This window comes from Harpia harpyja, chromosome 12 (assembly GCF_026419915.1).
Source record: "Harpia harpyja isolate bHarHar1 chromosome 12, bHarHar1 primary haplotype, whole genome shotgun sequence".
Classification (NCBI taxonomy): Eukaryota; Metazoa; Chordata; class Aves; order Accipitriformes; family Accipitridae; genus Harpia; species Harpia harpyja.
This window is the reverse complement of record NC_068951.1, coordinates 1,083,678-1,102,233: the sequence shown is the minus strand read 5'-3', so window position 1 is coordinate 1,102,233 and position 18,556 is coordinate 1,083,678. Positions and strand designations below refer to the sequence as shown.

The following is an 18,556-nucleotide window of genomic DNA, read 5'->3' as shown; positions in this document are numbered from 1 at the left end:
AGATGCATGGGACACACCAGGTTCCTGGATCTCCACTTGTACAGAGGTAAAGGTCACAAATGACATGCGTGCTTCTTTCAAATCTGGTAACTCTAGGTCTGCGGGACGAGGTTACTCACTATAAATAGTGCTGTCTCAGGAGCAGATTCCACACAAGCCAGAACATGCCACAGCAGCAGCGTATCTGTGTGGCGACACCAAACGCAACAGCCCACAGAAAGGAGCAGCCTAACTCCGCTTTATGACTTTTCTTGGCAGTTGCACCAGCTTGGTTAGAACAAAGCCAGCATCAGCTCCTTCATGGCTATCCAGAGCAGAAAGCTGTGCTGCCCTGCATCGCAGGGCCCCATCTCACTGTTCTCTCCATCGCTTTGCACAGTGCCGATGCAGATACCGTGTGTTTCGTGTCATGCGAGCGCTAGTGATGTTGACAGTCCACGAAGCCTTCAGGCTACGCCATACGGATACACGTATATATTTGCTCTGCCTTTTCTTTCTCTTCCTAGCCCCTCCGGTGGCATTAGCCTCTTCCCTGGTATTTGCAGGTGTTTTTTGCCATTTACAGACATCGCCAACGCAGCTTTGTCACTAATTAAAACGCTGACGAAGAAAAGAACGGCAGCGCCAGTGCGGTGGCGTGTGTGTGTGACACGGGCGGCAGGTTGCCACACAGCAGCCGGAGTGCGGGCGTCTGGGAAGAGACGCTTACAAGGAGCTACAACGCCTGGTGCCAGAAGGGGGGGGGTGGGGGTGGCCGGGGAAGGGGAACGACCGGGTACCGCGGGGTCCCGGCGTTGCTGGGGCCCGGCGCCGGTGTCAGGCCCTCCCCACAGGCCTCACGGGGCGCGCGCGCCCGCGCGGGGCAGGCCGGGAGACGAGCGGCGCGGGGCACGCCGGGACCGGCGCCCTTACGCCTCAGCCTCCCAAGATGGTGGCCGGCCGGCGGCTGGCCCCGCCCCCCCCCTCCGCCTCCCCGCCCCCCCCCTCCAGCCGCCGCCGCCGCCGCGCACATGCGCAGTGGCGCGGCGGGCCGCGCCGCTCCCTCCCTCCCTCCTGGCGGCCGGGGCGCCACTGACAGACCGCGGAGCGGAGCGGTGCTGAGCGGCGAGAGCCTCCGGGACACCCCCCCTTCCCCTTCCCCGGACCCCCCTCCTCCGCGTCCCGCCCCGCCGCACCGGTGAATGGGAGAGGCGGGCGGCGCCGGCCCCACAGAGCAGAGCGAAGCGGCGGCTCGGGTAAGGCCGGGGCCGCGCCTCCCCTCCCTCCCTCCCTGCCTGCCTGCCTTCCCTCCCCCGGCCGCCGTCGCCCCCCGCGGGAGGCTGTCCCGGCCGGCGGCGGGGCCCGGCGGGCCGTGCGGCCGGCGCGGCTCTCCTCCTCTCCTCTCCTCTCCCCCCTCCTCTCCTCGGCTCCCCGCCCTCCGCTCTCTCTCCTGCCCCCTCCCTCCTTCTCTCCGGCTCGCTCTCAAAATGGCGGCCGCGCCCGTTGGTGAGGAGGGAGCCGGGGAGGAGGCGGGGGAGGCAGGGCGACGGGGCGGGAGGGAGGCAGGCGAGGCGGGGGACGGTCCCCGCGCCCCGGCGGGGTGGGGTGGGGTAGGGTGGGGTGGGGGCCGCCGGGCGCCGTTCCCTCCCCTCTCCGCCGGCCCTTCCCGGGCTTCAGCGGCCGTCCTGGCTGCCGGTGACTTAGCAGGAAAACAGGGCGCGGGGGAGGAGTGGGCCAGACAAGGGAGCGGGGTGGGGTGAGGCGGAGAGGAGCCCCTGCGGTGGGCTCCGGCTCTCCCGGCCTTCGTGTCCTCCCCACCCCTTTAGGCCGCTTCGTTTCTTCTGGTGACTTAGCAAGATACCGGGGAGGAGGCGGTGGGCCAGACGCGAATAATGATGAAAAAATAGTCTGGGGCGAGGAGGCCGGTGTATGTGTGCCGGAGAGGATACCCAGCATCCCTTCCCCGAATTCCTCCTGGAGGGTTTCCTCCTGTTCTCCTCTCCCCCGTCCTCTCCGAGGGCAAGGCAGGCATTTGTCAGGAGGTGGCCCAGATATCCAGAGTCGGCCGCAGCACAGAAAACAAAACGAGAATTGATAATACAAGGGAAAGAAGTAGGTGTTATTTTAAGAATTTGTTTCACATCCACCCTGTTTTCCTGCAGTGATCTAGCAGGGAAAGCATTGATAGGAGGTGGCTCAGACCTTCAGAACCAGCTGCAGTAAAAACGGGGGAGGGAGGGAGGGAGGTCTAATCTCTCCTTCTTGGGGTCATATCGCTGCCCGGTTGTCTACAGTTGCACAGACTTTCCTTGAAGACCTTTTAATAGCAATCGAGTTTGCTAAAATGCTCTCTTTATTGCTACTCTTGAGGTTTTGTTTCAGCAGGAGGTTATACGCAGGCAGGGCTTTTGATGGAAGTTGGGGGGTGGGAGTGGTGCCTCCCTTAAAAAGTTTAGGGTTTAGTCAGTTCTGTGGGTGTGAGGGTTTGGTTTTTTTGTTGTTGTTTAAGGTGGGTGCAATTAAACTTGACCTTTAATACCAATAATGATGTGACACCTTCCCTTTCTTTGCCGTAGTATCACTGGTAAAATTTCCTTGCAGATAGTGCTGCAGCAGAGGGCTTGGTTGTTGCAGGTCAAGTCAATTCATAATGAATTACCTAACCAGGGGATGGTGGAAGGTTAATCTAAGCTATATTTAAAATCTTTAATAAACACTATTTTACTGTAAATAAATATTTGGGCATATTGACCTGGCTGAATTATGTATTTATGTGGAGATTCTTTTAGGTGTATATTCTTGTGGCAGTATTGTTTATAGTATTAGGAGATGGGGGTTAAAGAACCTACATTCAGTGGTGATCATTTCGTAAATGATTGTGCAGCATTCGGCTGGTTTTCGGAAGAGGGAGGGTCTGCTATCAAAATGTTATTTGCCCTTAGAGTCATTTTGTTAAATAGGAAAATTATGTTAGGGAACTAAACAAAGAAAATATTTTTAAACAGAATTATTGCAAATTTCTAGCTTGTTCTTAGGGATCTCATTTTTTGTGTGTTTCTTTTGATATTACCATGTTTATGGATGCTGTGTGCAGCCATTGAGCAGAGAAGAGACTGGGTGGAGTAAGGAGGCAAAGCTGCGAAATGGCTAGATTACCCTTTCATAGCTGCTTTTTTTTTTTTTTTCTTTGCTGGGGTGGAGGAATACTAATTGCCGTAACAATGAAGTCTCTTCTTTAGGGAAGAATCTAATGGTGCAGGAACCTTCTGAAATGAAACAAATCTCGCATTCTGTTTTGAGGCTTATTTTTCTGCAGGGTGGATCTTGATTTGTCTGACAGTGAGAAGTGACCAGTCACTGTTGCAAAGCCGGAAATTTTTTTTCTGATAACCAATTTATCGACTTAGATACTCACTTGTTGAATTTATTTTATTTACACTTTTAATAAGAATTATAATTTTTGTGCAGGTATTTTACACACAAGATCTTTGAAATACAGAGAACCTCCTGTATTGTTGCTTAGTGCTATTATTTGTTCATGTAACTTCTTGGTTAGACTGGGTTATGGGTGGACGCACAAGAGAAGACAATCCCTGCTTTCTCTGGTGACCACAGTAGAGTAACTCCTATTAGTATATGGACTTGATTGCATTACCTTTCTTCATGTGCTGAGTTCATATAAAATAACGTCTCAAGATTTTGGAAGCCCTTTCTAACAATATGGCTCTGTAACAGAATTACTGTACAACTTGGGTACTGCTGCATCATGGGGGTAATATTGATGCTTAGACTTAAAGTTGTGTAGGAAAGGCATTAGAACAAAGGATTTGGGGAATACAATAGGGATCAGATGAAGCACCTAGAAAGGGCTGCTTATAGAAGTGCTCTCATGTTCCAGATGTGGCTCATGGCATTCCCACCTGAATTCAGTGTTGATCAGAGCAAGTACAACACTGAACACGAATGATTCTGAAGCAGGTTGAGGTTTTGCTTTTTTCTTGGGTCTGTCTCAGTTCTGGAGTCCAGTTTTTGATGGTAGATGGCCACAGATGAGACTGTGTTTGGTTTTAATGTGCCCAAAATTAAATTAAAGGGTAGTGGCTTTTTATAAGATGTAGTTCATTCTCTTAGAGTAAATGTTACAGAATTCAATGGATGTGTTCATTGAATGGCTGTGTCTAAAAATGTATCCAGGCTAAGAGCAATGAAGAATCCAGTAAAATACTTGCCTCCTTATAACTTTGGTTGAGTTTTGTCCTTGAAGTGATGGCAGTTACTTTCTGTACAGGAGTAACTTGTTAATTTCTGTTCTACAAAAAAAAAAAAAGGCATTAATACTTACCTTTATGACTGTATGCGAGGTCTGTCTTGTGTGTATTGCTGACTCTTCTGCCTATACTGTTTCTGATGCTCCACCCAACCTTGAGTGCTCAGTTTGTATTCTTTGTCAGCTCTCAACTTTTTTGTCTATCCAACTTGCTACCAATGGGACAGCTATTGAATTAACATCTGTTGACTGTCTTGCCCAACTCTCCAACCTTGTCCATCTTCAAGAACTCTATAACCAACTCCCATCAGTGCTAATTAAAATGTGTTTGTACCCTCTTGTAAAATGTTCTGGGCAAACAATAGCTGGAAAACCCCTGCCTCTCTATAGCTCAGATATATACTGTGTATGTTTGTTACAAAGTTTATTTTCAACCCCCTGTAGCTGCTTCTGGTATTCATGAACTGGAGTGGCTGGAATTACTGTAGTATGAAGGGGAGCAACTTTTGAATAGTTTTGTTTCAATCAGTTTTACCCTGCTTTTGTGAACTTCAGGCCCATTTTGTAAACTAAAGGCAAAGACTGTGGAAGGGCTGCTGAAATGTCTGTGAAGTGAACACTGAAATACTGGTCAGCCTGAAAATAAGAACTGCTTAGGCCTAAATTTAGGAAATCAATAGGACAATAAAAATCAGTAATTATTATTAATAAATAATAATTTCAGATGTCATATAGGGTGTGGGGAGTTTCCAGCCTATAACATGTAATTTGTGATGATAATTGAAGATATTTCCCAAGTATCAGAGCTGTGTGTGTTAATCAAAATGGTTCTGGGTTTCTTCTGAGATTTACTATAGAGAAGTAGTAAATTATGTACTATGTTTATACGTGCAGATCTGCTAATGAAGTTACAGCTGGTCTCTTCTTTCCCCTTTTTATAAGAGCCTAAATATCATTGGCAGAACAACCTGTCTACTAAAAATGTATTCAGTTGATTAAGCCTTGCCTGGGTTGAATGGCTTTCTCAGGAACTACTTTATTACCTGACACAAGGAAAACAGGGCTCCTAATGTGGCTTTTGGGTGTTGTGACCATAGGTGTTTATTAATGGGTGATGTTGCTTTGTCTTTTGATCTGCCTGACAGAATAGGTTACACCTCAGTTTAAGTTTTTAAAAATAGGCATTTACACTAAGACATAATCCTGACCTGTTTAAAACTAGTTTTAAGTACATAAAGTTATTTCTTCAGAACTCTTACTATAAATGCTGTCCAAGTTAGCAGGACTGCGCACATGGTCATCTTCTGCATGGAAGGCTTGTGCCATTACTGAAAATGCAGTGGTGTGATTTGAGCTGTAGCTGTATTATGTCAGCTTCATTGTGGTGCCCTTAGCTTAGGTTGAGTTAAATGTCTGTTTTTCTTGTATTACAGTTATTTTAGAACAATGCTTTTCCTCATTCCTACCATGTTTTGAGACCTACTGATGAGTATTATATATTAGAAACATTTGAAAGAACCATGGTTTTTATCTAACGAATACTTTAGTTCTAGTTTTAACCTGGCAAACTTGATAGGTACTGCGGGTTAGCCCCAGTATATATCCAACTTGTATCTTATCTTAGTTGTTTAAAGAAGGGCTTTTTCTTCTAACTAGTCATTGAGGCAGGACTTGAATGAGGCAATGCTTGTCTCATTCAGCACTTTAAAAGCTCATTCTTTTTTCTTTTTTTTTAACCTCATACTCTCTCTTTAGGGGATTAGATAGGTGTGACTTGGGCTATCTTGCTTTTAGTTCATTGTCATGGAAGCCACCTATCATACCACTTCATGCTGGCATGTAGTGTTAAGGAAATTTCAAAGAAAAATGTTACAAAATAAGTGTATGCTGTGATCCATTTCATCAGTACTATAAACATACAGTCCTCTTGAAAGCAAATCATGTGTGCACAGCATTGTCATACTAAGCAGTATCAAGAGCACTGATGCATGCATAACTATATAAAAAAAATCAACATTATGAATTCAAAGCGCTTGTCAGTTAATACATTTAGAAGTACTTTAGCCATTTTTTCCTTATTGGTACTGCTTCTGAGAGAGCCCAGCAGTTTGACTTGGCTGCTTATGGACTTTTGGATAAGGATTGGGATTAAATAAATGTAATAAATACATCTTTGTGGTGGTGATTCTGTTGATTCTGGAAGACTTGCCTGATATTTTTAACCGGTAACTAGTTGCTGCAGTCTTGAAAAGGTATTTCCGGTTACGAGACAATCCATCATGGTTGAGGTTTATAGGTGGTGCTGCAGCAAATGTCTGTCCTGTAATTTTCTCAGATCCGTTGTTAAATAGGTCCCTCTTGAGTGAGTTTGTAAGATATGCTTTTCTGAAGCACCTCTTGTTCTCCAGTGCTTGCTGGTGAGTCAGCTGGCATACCTCCTTTGAGGTAGGGCTAAAGGTAACAGATTTTATGGCATGATGCCATACTAGCTTACATCTGAGATAGCACAGTGGCCTTCATGATTGAGATTGATACAAGAGGGAAGGTACACAATGTTAATTGTTCCTATTGTGCTCCACAAATCTTAAGTTCTTTTGGTTTAATTAGACGAGTCTTCCACCCCCCACCGCAGATTGCCTCTGCCTTGTTTTTCTGCATGGAGGTAGCTTAATGCTAAAGCAAAGGTGTTAAGTTTATCCTTTAAGACTAGAGGAAAATCAGTTAGAAACATCTAGCCTGTTTGTTTACCTGTGGATAAATGACTGTTTCTTCCATAAAGAAACAATGTTGGCGGTTCGTCTTGTGCTTGATTCACCTGGTTTTGGGGGCAAAGAAAAAGATCGCCTAAACAATTTTGTTTATTTAAATGCTAGTGTCTTTACGTTCTATTAAGAGGTTGATGTCATTAATGTGAGCATGTATATGTATTTTGAAACAGATGGTGTCTATTAAATCAGTAATGGTAGAATTTTTTGGTTCTCGCTCATCTGGATTTGTAGGCAGCGAGCACAAACTAGATTGGGGGAAGCTTAACAGAGGAGCTCCGACGCTAGTAGTCATCTGCAGCAGACAGTAAGGATGGGGTTAAAGTTTGAACATCACGCATGCCATTTTTGTAATAAAATCTTGTGAATAGCTAACACTATTCCAGCAAACTTGGAATTTACTGTGACAAAACCATGAAAAAGGTTATAAGGCTGGGATGAGTACTTATGGAAGATAGTTTCCAGTACCACAGCACATCACAATCACAAATTTATACATCAAAAGAATGAGTGCTGAGATAGTTGTGAATAATGTGGTCTGCTGCCTAGTGTGTGGTCTTTCTTGGCCCTGTATTGTGTTATTTGACATTGCTTCTGCATGGGAAGGTGTTTTCCATTTCAGCAGTAAAAGAAGTAATTCTGTGTTTGTCTTCTGCTCTCTTGGCTTAGATGAGGGACCTTCCTCCAGGCAGAGCACTTACTCTCTCCAGCAGGAGAGTTGCTGCATGTGCAAACAGATAGGAGATACAGGGATTCTGAGAAGGGATGCTGGAGCCATTTTGGTCAACAAGCTTTGAAAATGGCTAAAGTGCCAACAGAGTGTTCTCATGATTTGAAGAGTGGAAGTTCTGTCTGAATTTTTGTTTGGATTTCTTTGTGATTTTGATCTTCTCCTGTTTCTAAAGCTTTAACATAGGTGTTCCTTCAAGTTTCCTTCCAGATGTTTTTCATATATAAATTTAATCAATTCACAATCATTTTTGTTAACATCACATTTCCAATATAGCAGGCAGTTTAATAATGAAATATTTAAATTTGGATATAGTCCTGTGACCTTCTTTATAGTTGTAAGTCTGTTACTTAATTCTTCAAGTCAGAGAAGTATGGGGGTAAGAACTGAAAAGAACAAAGTTCAAATCCAGTGCATGACTGCTGAGCAACCGTAAGAAACTATTCCGAGTACATGCACTCTTCTCTTGGTGGCTAAGAGAAAGTAGCTTAAATACAGTGTTCTAGAATTGCTATGACAAAATGTGTATGTATTGTTTGATGTAGCAAACATGATTTTGAAAAATGTCTTGCTGAAGTCATCCAGATAAACCATGATGTGTATTGCGCATTTCTCTGAACAAGTTTGGAGTAGCAGCTTATAATACTTCAGCCCACTGTAACACTAACCCTCCTCCCTCAATCCCGTTCTTCTACACACATACACCCACCACCCCCCTACCCCCCAATTTCACTAACCCATGTCTGACCAAAAAATCATTCAGGTTTCCAGTGAAGTTCAGTGAAAACCCAGTGGGGGTTAATATGAATTTAAAACTAATTTTGTGAAATAATTCCTTGCTGTCATATCACTATCACAACGTACTAAACAACAGCATAACAAGTTCTGTGTCCAAAACTTTTTCACATGTTTTAAAGGTTTGTTTTCTACTGCAGCCTGCTTTTTTCCAGGTTGTTCATTTATTGGTAGTTAAATTTACTTGCATTTTCACACAGAACTGAACAGGCACGCTAGAAGAAGGATGTTTTTACTTGTTTTCTACCAAAGTCTACATGTAGACTACAAATGTGAGCTCTGACCTGGAAGAAGCTTAAAGGCATTAAAATGGCATGTAGCGACTATGTGCTTGAGATGTTTCTCCTGAGAGTTAATTGTATCATGCTTCTGTCAGAATTGCAAAACTGAAGTGATAGAGGGAGGATCAATGTCAAGATTGAATTAATTTAAAGACTTCTTTTCTCCAAAAAGTATTTTTCTAGCAAATTTGGTCCAAATGCATTGAAAAGTCACGTAGTGTTGGTGCATGGGAAGGTAACAAGACCAAAAATGTCTTTTGTTGTTTTACAGTCCTAAAGGTAGATAGTGACTGCCAGTGATCTGTTAAGTAGTGATTATAACTTGGAATAATATGGAAAAGTAGATGGTCATATAAGTCTAGTTCAAAATGCACATCTCTAATTAGGACAGAAATGCATTTATTTAGGGAACATGCAGTATAGTTAACTTGTTGCTGTTTTATAGCATCTTGATGACATTTCTTAGCTTTATTTTTTTTAGATGTAATTACAACCTGCATTCCAAGTCTTTGGAACATAGGCACTATATCTGACCTGCTATAGATTACTTTCTAGTTCCCCATGGATTTATTGTTGAATTATTTTCAGAAGTAAACTACAGTACCAGGTTAGTAAAGTCAATTCAATTAACCTGTAAAAGTAGGTGAAATGGATAAGAAAACAGGTGTAGGACTTTTGAATTTTTTGTGTTAAAAATATGTTTGCTTTGATAAACCTTCAACTCAAATGGAAAATACTTTTGGTAACTTATTGCAAAATGTGAACAAACACTGCACAAAATGCTGTATTACGTGAAATACTATATTGATATACTTGGCAAAGCATTTGTGTTTAAGACTTCACTTAATTGCAGAATAACAGGCTTACTAAACATGTGAATTAAAAATAAGGCTCAGAGTTGTAATTCAGATCAGATTTGTTTTTTGTTTTGTTTTTCCAAAATAAGATAGTTGTTGGAGCTCACTTTTTCATAATCCTTCAGTTAGCTTTACTGATGTAGGCTGAAAAGTGGAAAAAATATTAGCCCAGCTCATAAATGAGTAGCTTGCTTGTATTCTTCGACTCATCCCTGCCGGCTTAGCAGGTGATGAATTCTAACCTTTTCCAGGATAAGGTGTATTTGCCACACTGTAAGAAGAGCTGCATGGCTGTTCTCTTGTGATTATACTGTATATGTGCTTTTCTGCTGTAACAGGGTGAGGTGAAGGGGGGGGAAAGGAACTGGATGTTTTATTTTACTTGTTACTGTTTTTCTTTCCCATGGATAGATGGAGACAGATTTGTAAGAAACCTTTTCAGGTCATAGTTGTTATCCTCAAGAAATATGGATATTACTTCACTTTTTAATTAGATTCGTATTTAATTGGCACCTTCTATGGAATCTGTTTCTAGAGTACATTTGTGGTAAGAGTTGTTCTATTCTGTGGATTGAGTTTGATAAAGCAGCTTTTTGCTTACTGGGTTTAAAATAGAATCAGACAATTAAAAAGTTAGTCTAGATTAAAAGGAAGTGTTCTTATATACTTGCTAGAATTTAGCAGTATAATCTAGAGGTATAAGAGAACGATTCATTCAATCTAGTTCTCCCATAAAGAGCTGTAGCTCTAATTGCCTGCAAATACTCACAAATAACCACTTTAAGTCCTCTTGTTAATATGTTGTGAAACAAGATACACTGTTGAAAAACTTTGTACCCAACTAATGTGCCAGCCTTGTAGCAAGAGACAATGCAACAAGAGTTTCTATGGATCGTCTCCACTTCAAAGCATTGTGGAATTTAGTTCTGATTGTGTCAATTCAGTTAGTCTTTTTGGTGGCTCTGGTCTCTGCTACCACTTCATAGGTGACTTGCCTTTCACTGGGACTGAAAAATTACCTGAAGAGAGGAAGCTAACTAAACTAGGATTTCAGATACATTAACAAACTCAGAAGAAAACGTGAGGAGTTTTCTTCCAGGTAAATCATCTTTTAAGAACAGTAGAATGTGTTAGAGAAACAGCTTGAACGCTCGTAGCATGTGGCTGGACATTCAAGACTGTCTTGAGTTTTACACAGGTTGTTGGAACTTTAAATGATTGCTCAAATTCAGCTTCAAATTTAAATCTCAATTTGCAATCTAGAACTCTAATTGATTTAATAATGTGAACCCAGTTTTGTGTTCCTTGTGTTTGTAATGGCTTGTATGCCTTTTTAACACCCAAGTACTTAGTATTAGGTGTGCCTAACCTGACAGTCTGAGAACATGATCTCAGATTTCGTCTCCTTCAGAGAAACATTCTTGTAGAAGATTATTAAATACATGATTTTGTCATAGTAATACTTAGAAAACAAATGGTCTTGTAGTTGAGTTTATAAAGGTATCAGGATTCTGAAAAAAAGCGCAAAAATTTACTGTTCTTAAAGCACAGCTGTGCACAGCTCTTTGATAAGCTTTCAGTGTTGAATGGTATTGGTCTGTATCTGCTAATACATTTGCTCTGTAATTTATGCCATCTAGGTCTTCTAATTTTGGATATAGTGAGCTACAGTTATGTGTTCAGTGTACGTAGCTTGTGTTTTTGTGGGGAAGACTGTTTATGGAGCCTAAGCAATGGTCATTAAAACTGCAGAAATTTAGTTATTTTATTTTTAAGTTCCTGGAGGAGCTATGAGCACATATTCCAAAATCTGCAATAACAGATTGGTCAGTAGTGGTTATTAGGTTGCTGGACAGCAGCAGCAGGGTGAACTTGGGGTGGTGCTGATGTATTAACTGTTTACTGCTGCTGCCAATGTTGTGAACCAAGGAATGATGTTGAAAGTGATTTTCTTGGTTTAACTCATAAAAATTCAAAAGTTAAGAGAGAAAAAATAAAATACGGGAGGGACAAATGTGCCTGTGGGAATTACAGGAGATAGGAAAAGTGCTTAAGAACATATTAAGACTGATTGACTGTTTTTTGTAGTGGCTGGTAAGCAAATGTTTCTGTAGGCTTGAGGACTTAAATTACCAGAACGATAAAGATTTTGAGCCTGGAGTTCCAGTGGGCGAGACCATCTTTTGTCGTGGTGCTGATGAGGATTTTCTTGATGACGGGAGCCCTGGCTTAAGTAATCAGAGTAACTTAGGCTGTGAAAGAAGCCTGTAAAAGTGAACTTCTGAAACTCGTAGAGGCCTTGTAATGTAATACATCTTTCTCTACATTACTCTTTGCAGCTTTATTGAGGTGGCTTTAAAAATCTGGTTAGAACCTACAAACGTCCGCAAGGAATACTGGTTCACAATGAACTTGGAATAGCTTGCTTCTCTCTGTATGTTACTACTTGATGTTTGTGTAGATTTTCTTAAACCTTATTACTATGGTAGCAGACCACTGCGAGTCAACAAGGCATTGATACAGATGGTTTTACTGTGTAACATAGTCACTCACAGTGAAAGGAGAGCACTGATCCTAATGCAGGCATGTTAGATTGGGTCTTGCTCATACTGCAGAGGCATACTCAGTCTAGCAAAGCAAGCGTACGTCCAGAATGAAAGATGTTTGACAAACGTTATTTCCCATTTATGTAATTTATGTTTACTGGTGTATATGTTGTTTCTAATAAAATATGTAACTGTTTAACTTGCTAAATTGCAATTTAGATGGATCATATCTCAACTGGGAGTGATTTTTACTCTAACTTTTTCTGAAGAGCAGAAATGGGTATTGTTAGTCTGTTGAGCCATTTCAGTGATTTGTTTATGGTGTTGATGCCTAAGCAGTATTTTTGACACACTTGATGGCAGCAAAGGAAAGACAATGGAGAACCTTGAACTGATCTTGCTGATAAAATACTGAGGAAGATGATAAAGTTGGTTGTGATGGCAGAGTTTGGTATCTCAGGATACATTTATGAAAATGCTTGGATTTGGAAGGGCTTCATAAGAACTTAATGTGAAACACCTTGTTGATGGCAACATTAGTGGAGAAATTAATAGGCTTGGTTGTTGCGTGCTGGCAGCTGGTAAGCACCGAGTGCAGTTTCTTCCCATGGTGTGATTCCCATAAGGCAGTTTAAAGGACAAAAGCCCTCATTCTTTCTGGGATGCTAAATCCCTCACTGAACTAATACCTTGCAGGGACCAATGTAGCATCTTACTGAAGGTATGATTTTTATCGTAGCTGATGGTTTCTTTGACCTCCGTATTTATGGCTTCAGTTTTGTCATATTACAATGTATGTGTTACTTTGAAAGAGTTGAATGGTACCCTGCCACAAACAGATAAAACCTTCTGATTAAAGCTGTAGCAATGAGTTACTACAATTGCTAAAAAAAGTCATAACAATAGTAAAAGAAAGGGCTTAGGTGAAACAGAAAAAATAACAAAACTTCCATCCCGCTCTAAAATATTTGGGTGAACTGTGGTATCTATGCAGTAATTAACAGCAGTAATCAGTAAGTCAAGAGTTAAGTCCAGAAACACTATTTTAGTAGTTAAAACTAAGAAAGAAGGCTGGGTTTGATTTTTGAAACTTCTGTCTTCAAGTGTGTTTGAAAACTTCTGTTTAGTCTCATTGTAGGTTTGCAAAGTAGGTGATCAGCTTGAAATAGATAAAAGCTAAATGTCAAATTCAGGGCACAGAGTCTTTACCAGACATATGTATTCAAACCAAATTTTAGTACTTTTTAGCATCCAGTGGACTCTGATAAGCAAAAACGTCTCCTGAAGCAGGTATGAACACTATCATAGAAATACACGAGCCAAGGCTTATCATTTATCAGTACGAGTATTATGAACTGAGGGGAATTCTGGCTATCTCTTGCCTGAAAGTGATTTTTTTTTTTTCCCTACCTCATTGCTTTGACTATATCTGTTCAGCTATTGTGCTTTGAATACCTACTACATAGCTGTCTCAAAGAGCTAACAAACATAGCTGAAACTGTTTCATTTTGCTATTTGTGCTTCTTATGAATGGTTAGCAGGTCTCTCTTGTTAAGTTATTGTGAAGTTTTCCAGTAATCTAGGAAACACTTGAACCACGCTGATATACATCAGTATGAGGACCTACTGTTTCAAGTCAGGAAGAAGAAACTGTCTTTTGAATTGTTAGGATGTCTTAGTCACCCTCAGGAAGAGGGTGGTTCCTATACAATATCAGATCTGTAATGTCCACTTCAAGAGTGAAGTTAGACTCAGCTGGGTGCCTTGACACTAAGCAGTTGCAAAAGGTATGTAGTCACCCATCAGGGTGGGACCATCTTTAAATGCCTGTCAGGCAGAATCTCTGAGCCTCAAAGCAATTTCAATAGGAGTAAATGTGTCCTCCACGCAGTGTGGGTGAGTCTTGTGGTGAGTGCAGCTGGCTCCAGCAAAAGGCTGTATGTGGTGAAGCTAAGGAGTCTCTGAATCCCAGTTTAGGAAGATGAAAGGTGGTTCTTAGACATGAAGAGGCAGAGGGTCTTCCACTTTTTTTTTTTTATGAGAAAGTCAGAAGAACCTGTACTGTTTCCACCTTCCCTTACAAGGAGAGATTCTTCTGCTTTTCAGATTTTTCTGCCCCATTTGTTGCTCTTTTTGAATAGTTCTGTATGTTTTAGAAGCTTGTGTAGGGAAAAATTTCTGGCCTGTGATGATTCTTGGCTGTCTTTTTTTTAAATTTTTTTTTTTAAGATTATGCTTTGATATGCCACTCTTCAGTCGTACAGCACTTAAGGATTGAATTAGATCTTTTATCCTTATTGCTCAGACATTTCTACCAGTCCTAAGTATAAAAGCTGATCTCTAGCTAAGTGGAAAAGTTAGCAGTTGAGATGAGATGCAGTTGTCTGTTGAGGATATGCTACTGTTAATGGAGCTGAGGAGGATGTTACATATAGTTTTGGAATGGTTTGTGTTGCTTCATAAAGAAGTAGGCTACCTAAACTTCAGTGGGTAATGTCTATATTTCTTTTCCCACCAGGCCCCTGTATGTTATAGAAAACTGAGCAGATACTGTACTGCCAGGAGGAGTAAGAGGCAAACATTTGATGTGTCATACCTGTTCCAGTGTTATGTGTTCAGCCAGTCTAGCTCCCAATTTTAAAATGCTTATAAAGATAACTGCTCTTGTTGAAAACACTTGTAGCCCCCTTTTGTTGCAAGATCATACATATGCAGAGGTTTGCTACTCAGTGCTTTTATATATGCTATTGATCTGTAATCAGATAGGTTTTAAGTTAGAAACTAAAACTTTTTGCCATGTAAGTGGGGCTATTAATGAAAGGCACATCCTGTTTTACATTTAATTAGTAGTTGTTACTCCATGGATGGCTCTATTTAAGTTCAGGTGGTTTTTTTTTTCCTGTACTTAATACAGAACAAACGAAAATTTTCATACAAAACCATCTTTTCTTTCAAATAAGATCTAGCGCTGTCTTGACACCACCTTATTCACAGTAAGCTGCTGGTATTAAAAATGACCAATTTCAGGCAAGATGTAATGAACAGGTGGTGTTTCTTTGTGTTTGGTTTTTTGGTTGTGTGTTTTGGTTTTTTTTTTTTCCCCAAGGGTTCTCTTTGAACACTTGCTTCCTCTCATTACTGGGGTTGTTTGCCGGTGTGTGTGTAACACAGTGGTGACTATAAACCTTGATAGGCAATGGAGGAGGACTGGTTAGTCTTGCTCCGCTGAGTTTTGTATGTCACAAAGCCTTCTCTAGCTAGAGAAAAGGCAGTGCACATGGACAATATTCATCCATTCTCTGTTGTTTCTAGAAGTGGCACAGGTGTATAATTAAAGTTGGGTCCTTTTGGGCTTTTTGGTTTTTGACATTTTTGCTTGCATGGTTTTTTTGTTTGTTTGTGGGGTTTGGGTTTTTTTTCTGTTTGTTTATTTTCATTCTTTTTGTTTCTTGTTAAAGGGTGTATATGAAGGAGGCTGCCCTAAAAATACTCTGCGTTATATTCGGGTGCCTTTGTAGTTAAAAAGTCAGGAATACTGAGAAAGGTGCTTGGAACAGACACTTTTCAGAGAAGCGAGATACTATAGATCAGTCGATTGGTAATTTATTGTGGATCAGCTGTAATTTGCTAATAGCAGAAAAAGCTGCTTTGCCCAGTAGCTGTTGAAATTTATCTAGTACCAAGATCTGTTTCTGAATAACAATTCAGAGTTAGAGTGATGGAGCAGGCTAGGTATTGCTAAGTGTTAGGGATACAGGAGGAGAAGTCTGGGGTTACTTCACATTTGAGGGGGAAAAAAAGCCTTTCTAACTAGATGACATGTCAAGGATTGCCTTATAAACACAGTTGCTGTTATTTTTAGGCAAGTGCTATAGTTGCATCTGCGAGCTGCAGTGACAAAATTGACAAAATATTGGAGTGTGATTTTTACTGGACTTACTGCACTGATGCTGAATTTACAAGGCTCACTGCTTAGTGATAGTTCATAATACAAAAAACACCTTCTGGTTTTAATGCCATGATTTTTACCATGATAGTACTACAAGCAGATTTTTGAAGTTTATATCTTTTTGTTCTGCTATTCAGTGCTTTAAACAGTGCTTCTGTGTATAAAGAAATGCCTTATTTTGTTGTTCTTCACAATGTTTATCGCTACTGAAAGCGTTGCTATGTTCATACTGAAGTGCGGAGATTCAGCCATTATAAGCCTCTATTTTTCAGTACTTAAATTTATCACAGCATTGCCCTCTAGAGGGCACTTCTTCTGATCATTTCAATAAATTGGTTGGTTTTTTTTTTTTTATATTAACTAAGTTTCCATTAATTTGTATGCGGTACTCCTCCTGTGTAGTGAACGAGATGCGTCTATTGAAAACCGGTTGTCTCTTTACCTGTCAGGAAGCGAGGTATGGGACAACAGTAAGTGAAATGTTTGTTTCTGTTCTCTGAAAGGATGCAGCCTGTGCTATCAGTTTTCAACTAAATTGTTTCTGAAATTGCTATTAGGGAAGAGGTCAAACTAATTAAATAATGTCTTGCCTGTTTAGAGTGCTCCTGTCCTAAATGGCTTGCAGAGTACAGCATTTGACATGGAAAATCCACCAGCAGAGTGAAATACAAACAACTTGCAGCTTAAGCTTATTTTGAAGCAGACAGCAGAGCCTAGATAGGTTTAGAAACAAGCTCCTGATCCCCTGTGATGGATAAGTAGACGTTAATGATACGAGCTTAGTATTTTCTTTAATTTTTTCGTATAAGAAAGGCTTTTGTTTACAACAGGCTCCTTACTGAAATTGTTATCCAACTTTTATAGTGAACCTTGTGTACCTGTACATCTAGTGGAGAAACAGTAGGGGAGAGGCAGTGGGACACGTGTTTCCTGAAGCAGTTGGTAAAAGTTTAAAAAACCCAACTGCTGTCTTCTGTGTATTATCGTGTTCAGTTTATCTCGTTGCTAAAAGCTGGTTGGTCAAACTTGCTAAATGGCTTGAGTAAATTATGTGTTATATACAGACTCTTGTCAGGTATGCAAGAACTGCTATCTTCAGCATTTTTCATAATGTTGCTTACAAAAAGAGTACCTGCAGTGCAGAAAGCAAAAGGCAGTGCTGCTAAAATTATTTTGGTGATGTCGCCTTAACGAAGATTAAAACTGTCCACTTGAAGTAGATTGTACACTAAGAATACTGAAGGTCATGTTACTGAATAAGAAGATATTAAATAGTGTGGGAGGGAAAAATAAGTAATTTGTGAAAGGCACAAATTCTGACTGACTTGAACACTATCTTGAATATGTCAACTTTCAGCTATATTCTGAATTAGCTTGCATTGTCAGATGTGTAGTGATCGAGTCACTGTCTGAACCCGGCTGAAGTAACGGGCTTGTGGTAACTCTGCACCATAGTAATTGTGCTACTCTGATAAGATTGAAGATCTGTTTAAAAATTTTCTGTATCCCAAAATATGAGTGAGATAAAAGATTAACTGTAGGTAAACCATGTTAATACATGACTGAAAAGAAGGCAAGTACTGTCTTTTAGAACATGGTTCTTCGGAACTTCTTCAGATAGTGTTACTAGAATAGAAGTAGTAATTTTTCTACAGGTAGATTATTACACAATTATATTAAAGTTCCCATGCTGAATTATAGCTGTAGCCTTTAAAGATGCTGTTTGGGTAAATCCTAGAGAACTGCCTGATATAAAGCCATGAATGAGCTACAGTGACAAACTGAGTGTGCCTTGATGCTGTTGGTTTTGGCCTGAAGTGTGCCATAGCATCTTCCATAGTCTCTTTCTGGAATGTTCTCTTCTTTCCTTAAATTCTCCCCCAAAGCTTGAAAGGTATACGAGAGCCTTAGCTGATTTCTGGCTTGTGTTGAAAATTAACTGAATGAACCTTGCTGGGTTTAGTTTGAAGCAAGAAACCTGCAGAAGATAAAAAAATCTAGCATAAGAATAGAGGATTTTGGGGGGTAGCTTTTTGATAGGAGTAGCGAGTGCAAAAAGTAGGCTGTTTATGGTGGGCCTAAATTCCTTTCATCACAAGAAAATGTGATGAGGTTGCCTGCAAACTAGAACTGGGCTGTGACTTAAGATGTCTCCTTCAGCTCCCTGTTTCTTGAAGGAGTAATGGTGGGAAGAGGGGGAATAAAGAAAGTGTATGAGTTTCTCCAGGCTACTCAGTCCAGATTGGAGATGTGCTATAAGGGCGCAATCCAGACTAGCAAAACAAAATTGCATTTACAATTTTAGTCAGTTTGTTCTGTCTAGAGTGGTGTTGCAATCTGAGTACAGAAATCATGTCAGTCCAGAGGGACTGAATGCTTATTTGAAA

The 18,556-nt window shown here is 40.8% G+C and overlaps 1 protein-coding gene across 2 annotated transcripts in view; it reads left to right on the top strand.

Annotated features, from left to right (window-relative positions):
* Nucleotides 1–1,026: 1,026 nt before the first annotated feature.
* PAFAH1B1 (platelet activating factor acetylhydrolase 1b regulatory subunit 1) overlaps nt 1,027–18,556 on the top strand; it is a 37,801-nt gene continuing 20,271 nt past the window's right edge. Inside the window, exon 1 of one of the 2 annotated variants that reach the window (XM_052803347.1) lies at nt 1,027–1,235. The gene's annotated coding sequence lies outside the window, so the exon portion shown is untranslated. Of the gene's footprint in view, nt 1,236–1,348; nt 1,486–18,556 lie in introns of those variants that run through there. The other variant, XM_052803348.1, reaches the window with a different exon arrangement.